Source organism: Acyrthosiphon pisum, chromosome X, assembly GCF_005508785.2.
Source record: "Acyrthosiphon pisum isolate AL4f chromosome X, pea_aphid_22Mar2018_4r6ur, whole genome shotgun sequence".
NCBI classification, from domain to species: Eukaryota; Metazoa; Arthropoda; class Insecta; order Hemiptera; family Aphididae; genus Acyrthosiphon; species Acyrthosiphon pisum.
The window spans coordinates 44,478,022-44,492,334 of NC_042493.1; the positions used below are offsets into that span (position 1 = coordinate 44,478,022).

Consider the following 14,313-nt stretch of genomic DNA (forward strand, 5'->3'; position numbering starts at 1 on the left):
TGATTTAATAATTCAGTCGACTGTTTGACTCAAAGTTGTTATTGAGTATTATATAGAGAATAGACCATAGTCTATAACCAGTAACCACTACCTATCTACCTCCTTCCTAGTTCTTACAGATGGTGTGCATTAAATCCAATAACTAATAAGATATAAGAAGGAATGGTACAGAGTATAGACTATAATACTATATAGGAAATAGGAATTAGGATACAATGGCTGTCTTTAATGATGCTTTATTAGACAATAAAACATTTAGGGCCGTTCTTACAATATCCGGTTAAAGTTAACCGACACTTAACAGCACATTGTAAGAACGGCTCTAAGTTACATACCTATTATTTTAAAAAACTGATAGTTGCACAATCATTTTAAGACTTTAAGTATATTTTATTATTGCGTGTGAGTGTGACCCAGGTGGTAATGAGCAAAAAAAAAATTATTTCATTTAAACTGAGTTAAGTTGATATTTTTAGATTCTGAGTGGAACGATGAATGTATTGATTTTACAATGATGTGTGTTTTTTTTTTATTTTTTATTTTTTTAATTTTTTTTTGTGTCTGTGTACACGATAAGTAGTCGAAATAATGCTTCGATTTTCAACTTCAGTATCTTGTTCGATTGGAAAGTGAATACTTATCGTTTAAATTTAAAATTCCCAGTAATTTTCAAAAGCGCCAAGAAAAACCAAAGAAAAATTAAGGAAAAACGGGAATTCTTACGCAAAATCGATTTTTCACAAAATTGAATTTGGTTTTTGGTGTAACTTTAAAAAAAATGACCGAATACATGAAATTTTGACTGAATGTTTATATTAGCATTTTCTATACACCATAATATTTTCAAAATATTTTGACTTATTTTGAGCTCTTTACGGACATTGTCAGTTTTCATTTTTTTTTAGTTTTTTTTCTAAAAATATCAATAACATTTTATTTGTTGATTAAAAAAGCTTGAAAATTTAATAAAAGGCTCCTAGTATATTGTTTCAAAAGCAGATGAAAAATATTAAAAATCCTTAGTCACAGTTTTTTTTTATAAGCATTTAAAGTTCAAAAATTGACAAAATATGGAAAAATCACGAAAATTAGCAAATTATTTTGAGTTAAGAATTCGTAAAAATTTTTCTTTTTAAATCTAAGATTTTAAAATGTAATACAAGATTCCTTATAAGATTATCTACCTTTATCAAGCAAAAAATATCTATAAGAAAGTCAAATTAAATTTTTATGATCGGTTGAAATATCAATAAAGTTTTATCTGTTGGGCCAAAAAGTGTAAAAATTTAATACAAAGCTCCTGATATATTGTTACAATATCAGTTGAAAAATATTAAAAATACATAGGCACAATTTTTTTTTATAAGCGTTTGAAGTTAAAATGTTGACAAAATTTATCAAATTTAAAATTGAATAATTATTTTGTAGTTAAAAATTTATAAAATGTTTAACTTTTATATCTAAGGATTGAAAATTTAAAACAAGATTCCACGTAAATATTTAATTCTGTTGCCAAAAATTCTAAGAAATACATAAGCACAGTTTATTTTTATAGTAATTTTGAGTTCAAATTTGGACGAAATTACATATTAAAAAACCGGGAATAAATATTTTATTTATTTTGTTGTGATTGTAATGATTGTATAATATTATTTGTGGGTACTTGAAACTTCTAAAGTATACTATTATATATCTATGATAGTACCACGGTTTGTTGTTGATGTATAACGCGTTACCTGATGGATATTGTGATATGATTAATTTGGAATTTATTATTAATACCTATTATAGGTTAATTTTTTTTTAATAGTATAGATAAGTATACCTATATTAGGTATGTCTAATACCTAGACTGACAAACCGTCTCTGCTCAGAATCGTTTTTCTTATACAGTGATATTATATCATTGAATTCAAATTGAATACTATCCATTATACAGTGACCCACTTGTAACCTACTGTACAGCAGAGCGACATCCACTTACCTACCTTTTTTTTCGTATTAACTTTAAGCTTTTAGAGTTAAGTTGGTACCTACTTGAATATAATGTTTATATCAGCTGCAGCTATAGTTTAACAGCATTGGCTACTTAACATTGACTTGACTAAATATTAACTCAGGTAACATGTTAATTATTTGCCTTAACTTACCCACCTTTGTACCTATATATTATAATATACCAAATATCTTATACTTTTATGTGATATATTATTATGTAGGTAATTGTGAAATACTTATTTTATATAGACGAGCGTGATAAACCCCGGTCGAATTTTAATAATTTTATAGCATTATTTACAAGTTTTTGTGGAATCTATGCATAGCTATAAAATTAATGATGCAAATTAATTTCATTAGATAATAAGGAATGACTGAATATATGAATACAAAATTGTATTTTGCATATTTTTGGTTTAGTAATTTAAGGTTTTTATGTGTAGGTATAGGTGGGTACCTGCATTTTACGATTTTTCTTTACGTTTGTATCTTTTAAGACTAAGATTGGTTTCGAATTTCATGTTTAATAATTATTGCTTCTATTATAAATTATAATAATTATTAAACCAAAACACACATGTTAGAATACTACAAGAGAGCAAAATTCACTCTTTCTTTATTTTTAGGATTGACCAAATTGTATTTTAATATCTATAAATATGTAACCGATAAGATTGAATAACATACGGGTTTACTCGTGTATTTGAGCTACAACAACAAAATTATTTTCCACCGATCGGAACGGCAGTGGTCGTGTTAATTTGTCACGCAATTCGATCGCGAATTTTATCGAAACTCCAAAAACGACAAACGGCAATATTATTATAACATACCTACTCCAGTTTTCCGGGCTGCTGTCAATTGGGCGTGTCGAATGTTTTTACAGAATTTCTTTGTGCTTTTCTCAATTTGAAATTTTAAGAACGCGTTCGAAAACTGGACTTTTAAAAATATAATAAATGCTAACTCGAGACCGATGACAATCAAAAACAACATAATATAATATTATAATACGAAAATGTTGTGTATTTCGGGCGTTCGGCGTGGCCGCACTGGGGCGCTGTCGGCGGCGCCTCTCCGGCCGACATGTGCGTTTCGCTCGAACCGGATGGCGTGCGTGCGCGTGGATATTTCAGTGATTCATTGCCCGTCCGTCGTCCGTCCGCGATTGTCGTCGTCGTCGCGGTTCACCTCCGTCACCGCCGTCACCGCCGTCACCGCTGTCACCGCCCCCGGCGCTTCGAGTACTTACGAGTTTCTGTCGCAGCAGCATTTCTCCGCGTACGACTGAAATCCGTCACCACCAGCCCTGCAGGTAATACCTACCGATATATTTTATTTCCGTCGATTTCGTTTTTCTCCGCTCCCCCCCCGAGACGATTTTCTTGTGTAATGAGACGTAAATGCATTTTTTTTCGAACGTCTACTGCAGCATCATACTGTACATATTTTTGTTTAATATTATAAGCGTCGATACTTTTATCAAACAACACTCATTTACCTGTTTAAAAAAAAAACTATTAACATTTTTGAAAATTATTTTTTCTTTCATACTTAGGTACCTAATTTTAAGTAGTAGAAAAACAAAATTGTTCCATGTCAAAATATGTACTGTTATTATTTTTAATATTACTTGGAGTATTTCGATATATAACAAATCAAATTCGGTCGAAAGTATAATCAGATTACTTGAGTACCTACCTATAACTCTAAATACTTATCATTCAAAAACTACTAGTTCAAAATTCGATTTTTATGCACTGAACTATTGAAGGATTCTCCGAAAAATATTCTGATTTATAATAAGAAATGTAAATTGATGAGTAGAATATAATATATTAGTAAAATAAAAAAAATGAGCGTTTTTCGATAAAAGAATCACCAAGTGTCACCGCAGCCGTATTTTTGTCGGTACTTACATATAATGATATAAATATATAATATTCCGACGAGATGAAAAAAAAAATCAAAAAAATCTCTTTTCCCACATTCCGTGTCGAGTGTATGACGCGTCAAAAAAAAAAAAAATAAACAAGTAAACGTTGTTATACAAAATAACAGTGAAAATTCTTTTCGGGATCACTGGGCCGTGAAAACCCCCCATATGGTCAGCTAGTTTTTACGCCGGATTCCAGGGTAATTTTTTTCGTATTAGTGCTGTATACCTACGGCCTTGTGAAGAATGTGAGCAATTGTGTTTTGAGTATTTTCATTCCGTCTACACAGATACACATCGTACTATTATAATATATTTATACACAATACACACACGGGCAGAGTATAATAATAATAATAATAATATTATACTATTCTATTTTCGTGTTGAAAGCTTATAATATAATATTTTAGACATTTATAGATATTTATAAATATTACTAGTCGGCATTCGCTGGAAATGGTACCGTAATATAATTTAATATAATAGTATGCTTCATTGCTTTTACGAATTGGTTCGATGAATAACTACGTACGTTTGATTGTTGTGTGGGCAGTACATAATATTATGTACTTCACTATGCTCGTGGTTTTAATTAGCTAGAAATTAACGAAACATCTGTTGCTTTCAAACCAGGATATCTTTGTTGTTCATTAAAAATGATTTTAAATACCCATTACGTCATAATATCAGTCAAACCCTTCTTCATTTTATTTTATTATTATCATTTGGTTTTTACAATATTTTGAAAAATGCATTTGTTTACACATGTTCAATTAACAATAGCATTATCGCACTGAGAGTAATTATATTATACGTAACAAAACATAGTACGATTGTATATGTTATTTTTTTCTGAAATTCAATTATCTAATACTACATACTATAGATACCAAACATTTGTAAATCTGTGCATTTTATGGATAACATTTTTTTAATAAAATGTTCGTTGGTTAGTTCCGTGTACCTTTAAACGTTATGACATCAATTATTACAAAATTATATAAATGCTTTTAACAATAATAATAAAATATTATAATATGTATACAAATTTAATTGTCGAGGTATTCGGTAACTTCATGAACTTAGTTACTTATATAGTCTATTATGGCATTATTGAATTATTTATTTTTAAAATAACTTAAACTGATTAAGATTAATATGCAAAAATAACCATTATTCTTGTATAAAAAAGTTATTTTGTTACATTAATTTTGAATTGTATGAACTTTAATATTCGTAGTTGAAATAATATTTGTATTGTTACTTCTAGTCCGGTTCTATATACATAATGCAACAATGTGTAGGTATCTAAATAAATATTAAATATTTAAATACCAAATACATAACTACATTTCTTGACGATATAATATTTTGTAATGTATTCAAAATCTAACGTTACTGTTGCTCCATAATTAATGTTCTTAGGCATATAAGATAATATTAGGTTACTTAACATAAAAAAAAAAAACTTTTTCGGTCATAATAATTATTATCTATGCTATCAAGTCATTAAAAATATTTGTTTATTGGGGCCAAATGGCCAATACACATAAGTTTCATCGACATTTGCTACCCACGTTTACCTATTGGCTTCTAGTCCGTGGGATGTACACAAAATATAATAACTTATTATTAATACACCCATGTGCTTTTCTAAGGTATTGATATATATTTTTCTGTCAAAAAACTAATGTAATAATCGTAATAAAGCTGTTTAACAACAATTAGGTATTTTAATAAATTATGTAACCTATTTAAAAATCTATAATAACCTATAGTTTGTTGTATACCTATTATTATTGAAAAACAGAATTTATTTTAAAAGTTAGTAGTACCTAATAGTTCCTTAAAAATTATTTTGTATAAACAATTTAGTGTTAGTTTAAAAATAATTCCATAATCAATTAGTTTGTGAAAACAACATTTAAATAAGTATGAAAGTGAGCTATTCTAATTGTTATTTGTTTTAACCTATTTCTCATGTACCTAGGTATATTATATTATGCGTTGATTAAGAAGTTTTTTTAATTTTATTAAATTGGAATGTCTTGTTAGATCTGATCTCGTTAAAGTCAACGAGTTAAAAATGTACAATGTACGATGTTCACACATTTTATTTCAAATTGTTATACCCTAATACGTTTGTGATATATATATATTATATATATTTAAATATTAACAAACGTTACGCTTGACAAGATATATGTTATTATTACGCATCATTTAAAATACATAAATATTCGTATTTATAAATAATAATATTATGTATATAGTATATTTATATAATATAATACATAAATTATTATATACGTAATATACAATAATTCAATAATAATAATAATAATAATAATATGGTAAATAAATAATAAACGATAATAATTACAATCATAGATTATATTATTTGTTTACTGGGCCATTTTTAAAATTTTAAAATTTAAAACGTCATATTAGTATAATGTATAGTGTATACTTTATATAGAGAACTTTTTTTACTTTTCACAATACACACATTAAACGTCATGCATTATTATTATCTATAATATTTTAATAGCTTTAAACCGTTAGATTGAACACTGTTTGTACAGGATGTCCCACAGTGATTCACTATAGGATCTGGTACGCGCGGTGGTATATTATAAATTTCATCATTTCACCACCGTTATAAATTTCTAAATATTCGTGAGACACCCTGTATACAAGTACGTTGTTAGATCGCTGGTAGTATTAATTGAAGCTAGCAGCAGCTGGTGTTTTGGTCCCGAGATCTTTATTGAAGCTGAAACACAAGGGCGTTGTGTTCCGGCTGCTGGTCTATGTAACCGGAAAATCCTTATTACTCCCTGCCGGTTGTCGTTTATTTAAACTAGGTGCACGATTGTTGTTTGTTTAGAAATAACTTTTATTTTATTGTTTTTAGTGTTTATGGAAAAGACGCATTTAGGTGGGTACGCTTAAAAAATATATAATACATATTATTATGTTTGTCGTTTTGGGTAGATCGCTTGTCAAACATCTCTGCTGTCGAGTGTGAAGTGTGTCTAAGATATTAGGTACGTGATTTTTTTACATACACCCACGTTTTATCATTATTATACGAAAACGACTCACCCGGTATTTTACACGTGTAACTGATCGTTAATTTTGTAATAGGCATTAAAATATTCATTAAAAAACTGTATTTGGCTAATCATGTTATAATAATAAAAAATAAATTATATTTTATCATGACAAGGGTCAACGACTACGACTATATTTGACTACTATATTACTACTATACGTATTTATATTTAATTGTTTCTGTGTGTTCTACATACAATCGCAAATAGACCCAAGCACGTAAAATAATTTCTCAGATATAATCAAACATTCAAACTATTGTATTCAATAATGATATTGTAATATTTTGTATGTTTTAGTTATAATGGATGTTTCTTTGATCTTTAATAGGTAATAATAATAATTTTTTATTCTGTTACAATAATAATAATATCAACATGTGAGTATTAACAACATTTTAGACATTTTTTGTGTATACATCTGGTTTACACGCATATTTCTTAATATATCTTTTAAGATTTACATACGAATGAATGTTTACACTTTACACACTTATATACTTAGTACCGTAAAAAATATTCAGATAACAATATTGGAGACGTGTGATATTTGCACATCTGTTATACCTTATACCTAGATAGATATAGATTTTTTTTATTTACACGATTATTTTCATCATGAAAAAAAATTATTCAATAGTTTCAATCATATAATAATAAGTAATAGATAACATGTCTATTACTCTACAAAAGATAAAGTGGTTCATTTTTTTTTTTGATCTATTATCGATCGATTTGAATAATTTCTATGTAATTAATACCTATGACCAATCACAAACATATGCATATCTACATCAGTATGACAGTATAGACAAGATATAAGTGAACTTGACAATCTCAAGTATTTATAATTTAATATTATACTGTTTCTAAGTTTACTATAATTTACTATTGATATTATCATGAAAATAACATATTAATTAGTATACAATTATGCAAATTTTTCCTGTGGCCTATAAAATGCTTGGGTACTTTAAAGTCGATATTTTATACTTTACGAATTACGTGTATATCTTATTGATAATTAAAATTTTACCATTTTCTACTAACATTTTTTAGTAAAAATTGTATTGTGAACTTTGATAACCATTTATCCAATTGTTCCTGTAGGATATAAATATAAAAATATGTACCTATTTACAACATGATTTTTTAACTTTGAATTTATAGTGCTTAAATAATTATAATTCATGTTTTATCACAATTTTGGTTTATTTTAACAATATTTATTATTTTTGTACTGAAACGTTTGTTCAATAAATCGTCTATATTATATTATTATAATAATGTTATATAATGTACGCAGGATGCGTTCCGTGTTTTGATTTTTTCGCACATGACCGTGACACCACCACCAGCTGTGGTTGGATTTACTATACTATTGATAGTAGTGTCCGTACATAGTATAAGTCCGTATCTAATGTCCGCACGTCATTTAACACGGGTATAATATGACCAATTAAGAGCGTTTGTGTTTTAAAACCCCTACAATACTTCCGATTCGGTTTAATCAGTGGTGCGTGTCCGTAAAGGGGAAGTGCACCCATTAGTGTGTAAAAAATGTGTGCGCAACTCGAAACTAAAATTATAAAATACCGGATATCGTAATGGGCGTAAGTATGTATGTATAATGTATAATAGTATAATAATATAATGTTGCAGTACGCGTGCACCTATATATGTATCCCTTGCTTTTATTTTATATTTATAAACACACAAAAGGACAAGAGCAATGCATCAAAATGATTGCGTGATCCGGTTCAGTACAGAGGCTGTCCTTGGTGTATCGCGGGTGGTATATAACAGTATTATTATTGTTATTATTTTACCCATTACTCGTATATACAATGTATGACATTGTATATATAAATAGTATGTGCTACCGGTGGTACCTACAATAAATTATCCATATTAATAGACAGAGATGAAAATATGTCGATCAGAGATCCGGTGAATTATGACAAGGTGGAAACGTTTTTCGTGGGCCCGTTTGATTATATTAAACTCGGGCAACCCTAAAGGATTTCATATATAGGATGATAATATGACAATATCGTTTCCTTTTTTTGTGACATTGTATTTCCCTTTTTTATTTTTCATTGAAAGTAAAATAACAATTTTTTTTAAAATTGGCTTGGTAAAAACCGTGTCTTTGAACTCTCGTTTTATTTCACCTTGTACGAGTAATGATGTAGCTAGTGTATTGCATATATTATAATTGTTCAACACGGATCGAAACTGTCAAGTAGCTCCCACTAAATTTATTGCGTTTGGCATAATAATATATTAGGTACGTATTGGTATAAACGTACAAATGTTTTCACTTGTAATAAAACTGTAAGTATATTGGGTACGTGATATTATCACATATTATATTGTTGTGTTGTCGACTCGATTTTATAGTTTTTGATAACAACTATATAGGTAATAATATATGCACCATGCGTATTAGTATTCAACAAAGAACAATATTATTGATTTATAAACATAAAACATTTGCACACAATACTGGGGTAATAAATAACGTCCGGGTGAATAAAATAACTGTTTGAAGGCTTGTTACATGCTCGGTTACATGTGTCTAAAATTCATTACCAAAAAAAAAAAAATCACTCGACAGATATTATATAGGTGTATACTTTGGCAAAAAATAATGAACGATCAGCACTCCTGTAGCTTAGCCCCGGTGGTTTCCTCGCAAAAGTCATTGTTGCAAAAAATAAGAATGAAAGTAGCATTGTATTTTCAAAAGCACAATTTCGTCATTTAGGTACTTATAATGCACATTGTGTTTTGCACACAATTTGTTGACTAATTATACCACTCTTACCACTTTTGTAAAATATTTTATTTTCTATTATTTGCAGTATTTCGGTTTCGCTGTGTACACTGGTGCGTGCAATAATCTCCATTTGTGTTGTGAGGTCATAGCCCATGAATTTGGATCGCTGAAAGCCAGAACAATACTCTTTATTATACACCTGCGTCTAGGTTAAGTGTTCCTACGGCCACAGTCGTAAAATCGTGATGATCCTAACTCCGTTCTCGTACAGGTAATACAAATAAGTTACCGTTTGAAAAATTATATTGTATTAACCTTTATAGATGAATATTAATAGTCAATAGTCAATATATGGTGTTATTGATATACCTAATGGCTAATAGTCAATAGTCAATATATTATGGTGTAATTGATAAACTTAATAAATAATAAAATATGGTTGTTATTTATAAGCATTTCAATCTAATAAATTTGATTTACTATAATCAAATATTATACAGTATAAATTATCGGAAATACACATATTATAGTAAATAGCTAAGTGTATCATTAGTATAATGGTATCCTAATAGTTTAACTCCGGAAGTTATATAGCAGAGGTGGCCACTAATCTTAATTTTGAGAGCCGAAAATGTATGAAGCTAATTCGAAGTGAGCCACATTGTTAAGAGAAGTTTATGAAATTAAGACACATTTTTCAATTTATAACAAATTAAGGAACATTTATTTATTTATACTATATAATATTATAATATAGTTTCAATAAACTGAGCCACCAAGGAATAAACATACTAAACTTTTTGAGGTGTCTGCATAATTAGATACTGGAAACTGTTTTCTTCTATTTGATATGTAGTAAAAATTTCATTTTAGACTATTATGTGCTTATGGGTTGGCTGTACCTGTATCAAATTATAACTTTTCTTATTTACTTTATAATTTATATATTATATTATTGTTTACTTGCAAATTGTATTTTTAACGGATACAATTATTTTGGTTTATTTTATATTACAATTATTACTTTAACTTATAAGAAAATGCAGTAAAGATAATTTGGCGGCAGTTCGAATAAAATATAGTATTTAGGCTGCTTGTGCTCAATCTACTCGTAAATTGCAGGTGTTCATGAATTTGTTAAAAAATTGTCTGACGTCATTTTGCATTTGTTTGTATTGAAGTTGCATATTATTATTTTCCTAAATCTACTCGTTATATAATATTTTATTTGTGTATAATTTTTTTCTGTGCAATTTTATGACATAACTACATTTTTTATAAGACGAACTCACTAGTAACATTATGCAGTACATTATACCTAATATATTATATCAATATGATATCATTTGCTTAATGTTTAAAAATTACAATTAGGATTTTACAATAGTTACTTGTATTATGATACGGTTTGTCTTTTATGTCTTAACAGCTATCTGCTAATATGCGTATAAAAATAATAATATAGGTGTAATATTGTATATATTACCATATTTGATTAATGGTTAGTGTAACGAACTATTTAATTTATTTATAGGTATGACCAACATCACCAAAGTTCAATTAAGCAAATTTTTTAAAATTGTAACCCTTAACAGTTTAAAACAACTATTACTATAGCAATTATTTACTAGGTAGTACATGTATGTTAAGCTTAATAAATAATTTCACCTCTACAATTTTGCAAATCGATCTGTTATGCAGTTTATTATTCGACCGATTATAAAATATATTATGCATATTATATATATTAATATATAAAATATTAAAATTTCTTCTGAATCACTGAAAAATTCCAAGTATATAGTTACGAAAAAATATAATTTATACAAATATTGTAGATTGTAATGTAGTATTCACCTCTGGTATAGTTGTATAACACGTCCTTGGAACAACGCGATATTCGTATTCGATGGGTTCCACGTAATGTTTGCTATATAAAATTATAAATTGAATATCCATTATCCATCCTTTGAGAATTAATAAAATATGAAGTATGGAAAAGGACGCCAACTATCTGTAATAACTACATAAATCTATTATTTTTTTTTATGTATATCGTAGTACCTACTATTATCAATTAAAATCGTCGATCGGGAGAATCCGAATTAAAATTATTTTTTCCCCCGGTATAAGTAATTGAAGAATTGATATTATTATGTTATTCACGAGCAGCACTATTTTTTATTGATTTTTGGCACATCAACTATACGTCTATAGTCTATACCTCATGTTTTATCGGTAAATTATGTATAGTATAAACATAATATATTACTCGAAATTGTCGTCTTTTGTTAAAGGTATTGATTCGTCTTATAATTTAATGTCTTATAAATATTTGTTTATACTTTGTTACCTCCTATATGTCTATGGGCTGTGAATTTTATTTATCGTATAGTATTGGTATAATATAGTTATTTATAAAAACCGTAAAGATATCGATATTCTTTATGGACAGTGGACACGATATAAATAATATTTCAATCTTATAACTATATATGCGGCATGCGTTTGTATTTTGTATTGTAATTAATTCATTGATTAAATATTCGTATTTTAATATATGGAAATTATTTTCACGCCTAAGCTTATCTGATCTGTTGTCAAACTTACGCTATTATGTATAATATTATCATTATTGTTTTGTTTCTACAAATTGATAGCACAGTGGCGTCACATTATTTCATTAATATTAATATTTTATCTTCCAATATTTATGTACCTATGTTGTATAATGCATAGGCAATAAATAAAAAAAACCTAATAGGATGTTAAATGCATACTATTTATATCCCACAAAATGACGCCACTTTGATAAATGATAATATTATATACAATCAGGAAATACATTTAATTTATAATGTGCATAATGGATAATAGGTATCAGGTGTAATGAATATTTTTGAAACAAAATGCCAATATTTAGGCAATTATTAGATAAAAAAAAAATTAAAATTCGTATCAGTTGACATATTTTTGTAATTCGATGCGTTTGATTTGCTTTTATTTTGTTTTTAGTTTATAGAACCTAATAAATTACATTCACATAAATACCGGTATGAGTGTATAGAAATTCAACTTAGAAAAAAAAATTAAAAAAAAAACAATTTGGTGTGTATTTCGAACAAGATTTTTGTACCTTTAAAGTTTAAATCGACTAGTGATTAATAAATAATAGTACCTATATATTTTTTATTTTATAGTTTATACATTAATAATTGCGCGATTTCATGTAAGTATTAATATTTCTGTTTAAAGTAGGTAGATGTCTGTCAGGCACAAAAAAAGCCGTACAATGCAGTAATTACTCGACCACATTTACTAATGTTTTCTGTACATTCGGTTATTGGATATCAGTTTCTCTATGAATTCGCAAAAATGTTTTACCTATATATTGTACTCTTTTTGAAACCACACAATGGCACAATTTGCATTTAAGGCGTGAATATCGCAAGAAAAAAATATATGCAGTGACAATTTGGCGTTTCGTAACGCTTAGCACTATATACTATATGAAATAATATAATATTATAATATATTTGCCGACTTGACATATTAGTGCCTACACGTGCAAAGCTCATGCAAATAAATATTATAAGTGCAACATCCGGGTCGTCTCGGTCGTCCAAAAGAAAAGTCTAAATACGACGATCTAAATATCTAATTCAGAAACGTCTTAAAAACGAAATCAGTGTGCTATTCACATTTCACACGAAACAAAACACTAGCAGAAGAATATTAATAATAATGTGTGATACACTTTTCCTTGCAAAGCTACCATATGTTTGGATTATTATACGTCTCTTAATAACAACAATTTCAAACGTTTTTTTGGCGTTTATATACCTATTAAAATATTATTGCATCGAGCGTGTTGCTGCACACACCTACATAATATGTGTATAATGTTATAAACCAATTATATTTGAATATCGCGTGGGATAATTCTGAACTTGACTCAAATTTAGCAACTAGGATACCACTATTATACCAGCTATAATAATATATATGTGTGTTTATTATACCATAACGCCGTGTCCTACGTAAATCCGGCGAGTCCGACGTTTACTATTCTGATCATGATTTTCCGTTGCAATACGCATGCGGCCGATGCCACTAAATACGAATTGTTTTGTTTTTCGTCGTTTTTGTGGGACACGTGGGACACGACGTAAGTCAATTTTACAACATTATGTAATGATATTCATTGGCGGACATTTCTGGGAGGGATTTAGCTCCCGGAAATCCCATTATCTCCCCTCAACTGTTTCGTCCTATATTTCTTAAAAATTTAAAATAATATTTGACGATGTTTTAACTGTATAATAATATGCTACAGTCTTAAATATACCTAATATGACTATAAATTATAATTTAAAAAATATATATAATACTTTTTAACTGATTATGCCTTAGTGGGCAGTGGCCTTATACAAATGATATTCATATTGGATTATCTGGTTAATAAAATGTGCACCTAC

The 14,313-nt window shown here is 28.1% G+C and overlaps 1 protein-coding gene across 2 annotated transcripts in view; it reads left to right on the plus strand.

The window, feature by feature from the left end:
* Positions 1 to 3,126: 3,126 nt before the first annotated feature.
* LOC100162017 overlaps positions 3,127 to 14,313 on the plus strand; it is a 30,251-nt gene continuing 19,064 nt past the window's right edge. Inside the window, exons 1-2 of one of the 2 annotated variants that reach the window (XM_001946190.5) lie at positions 3,127 to 3,313; positions 9,921 to 10,106. The gene's annotated coding sequence lies outside the window, so the exon portion shown is untranslated. The remainder of the gene's footprint in view (positions 3,314 to 9,920; positions 10,107 to 14,313) is intronic. The other variant, XM_008181109.3, reaches the window with a different exon arrangement.